The sequence below is a fragment of the Neophocaena asiaeorientalis genome, unplaced genomic scaffold (assembly GCF_003031525.2).
Source record: "Neophocaena asiaeorientalis asiaeorientalis breed wild unplaced genomic scaffold, Neophocaena_asiaeorientalis_V1.1 scaffold503, whole genome shotgun sequence".
Taxonomy (NCBI): Eukaryota; Metazoa; Chordata; class Mammalia; order Artiodactyla; family Phocoenidae; genus Neophocaena; species Neophocaena asiaeorientalis.
Window position 1 is genome coordinate 887,744 of NW_020173710.1, and position 1,825 is coordinate 889,568.

General features: G+C 40.8%; 1 long non-coding RNA gene across 1 annotated transcript in view; it reads right to left on the reverse strand.

The window, feature by feature from the left end:
• The window catches only part of LOC112403230 (uncharacterized), a 6,759-nt gene that overhangs the window by 1,005 nt on the left and 3,929 nt on the right, over positions 1 to 1,825 (reverse strand). The window lies entirely within an intron of this gene.

The following is a 1,825-nucleotide window of genomic DNA, read 5'->3' on the forward strand; positions in this document are numbered from 1 at the left end:
AAAGGCAGAAACCTCAGTGTTATAGATAATACAGTGGACTATTCTGGAATTATCTATAGACTCCTATACTGATACAGAGCCCCTCCAACCTATGCTTTTCTTCAAAATCTCTGCTCTCATACTCAAAACTGTGGAATGAATGAATGAACAAATAATGAGATTGTCCTACTTACCCACCTTAGAAACTTAGAGAGCAAAAGAGTGATTGTCAAAGCTTTAGAAACTCACAAAAGCTCCTACACTGGGGGGAGCAAAACAGTTATAGATTTATAAGGTAGATACTGCAGACAAGCACTTGTCTTGGAATCAGAAGAGGTAGATGTGAGTCTCGGGTTTGCCTACTTACTTAGTAGTTGAGCCCTTGGAATTGACCAGTTTGCTGCCATCTAGTTCATATTACTGTGGCTCATTCATACATTCAGTCAGTCATTCATTTAACTAATAATTCTTTTTTTTTTTTAACTAATAATTCTTGAATGTTAACTGTATCCCAGATTCTGTACTAGGCAATGAGGCAGAGAAAGAGGAATAAAATAAGCCCTGGGCTTCTTTCCAAATGCAGCCTCTGAAACACATGTATAAATAGAAACACCATCATGATGACATTTGAGCTTCCTTAATAAAGTAGCTGCCCAGGAACCCTTCGTAAATTAGGACATCCGGTAAAAATCGGCGTTATCATATTCATTTTACATATGAGATAACTATAACTACGTGAGGTTGAGAATCTTGCCCAAGGTCACACATCTTGTAACCGGCTGAGCTGGGATTTCAATCCAAGAGAGTCTAACTCTAAACCCGTGCTTTTTCCGCCCTATCACACTGCCCGTGTGTGATGTGGCTATTAGCCAAATGGCTGCTTATTTTCGATCAAGCATACAAGTGGTAAACAGAAGTATATTTTGCCCTATCCAGCTTCTGAGAAGGATAACAAATCTTTGTGAACTCAGTCCTGGCACAATGCAAGCTGTCTGAACCAACCCCTAAAACTGAAGGTTGAAAATGAAGATGACTAAAATAGTCCTGGGCAAAAAAGACACATCAGCCTAATCATGGCCTGATAAGATGACATGCAGCATTTATTACCAGTGGAGAGAGACTTGATGTGCAAGGTCTCTGGGACTCAGTGTCAGGCCAATTCTGGATTGAAGGGACAAATGGACTTTCATTTTTCCTTCGGGGATTATCACGATCATTTAGCATCACTGGTGACAGGGCAGTCCGGTCAGAATGTTGCATGAGCAGTAGTTTTCTGGATCGCTTGTGTTGATACAGGTCAGTGGACAAAGAAACCTTAAAATTCCTCCTCACATAGGTCATGGTTGCTACCATAAGGTCCAAGTTTAAGCATTAACTCTTCACTGATTCATATTCAGACAGCGGTAACATTTCTGCTTGCAATCCGAACAAGAAACTGCATAAACGATTCAAAGAGTGTGCTCATTGACTCAGTCACAAAAGGTCAGGGCCGAAATGAAACTTCAAGAGCACGTGACTCAACTCTCACTTTACAGATGAGAAAACTGGAGCTCAGCACAAGGAAGTGACTTCCTCATGGTCACGGTAATCACCTACTACATACATATAAAGAAGTAAGAAGTAAGGGGAGAGAGGATGAGGTAATGGAGGTGAAATAAATTCCTCATCCTTCCCGGTCAAAAAATAAAAAAAAAAAAAAAACAAGGTACAAACAAGTTATTTTGTGTTAGAGATGTAACCAGCAGACGAGCTGAAAAGAAAAGCAGCCCTGATACAGCTACTGGCTAGCTGTGGGACTTTGAGTAAACTCCCCGAGCCTCAGTCTTGTCATCTATCTCCCCATCGC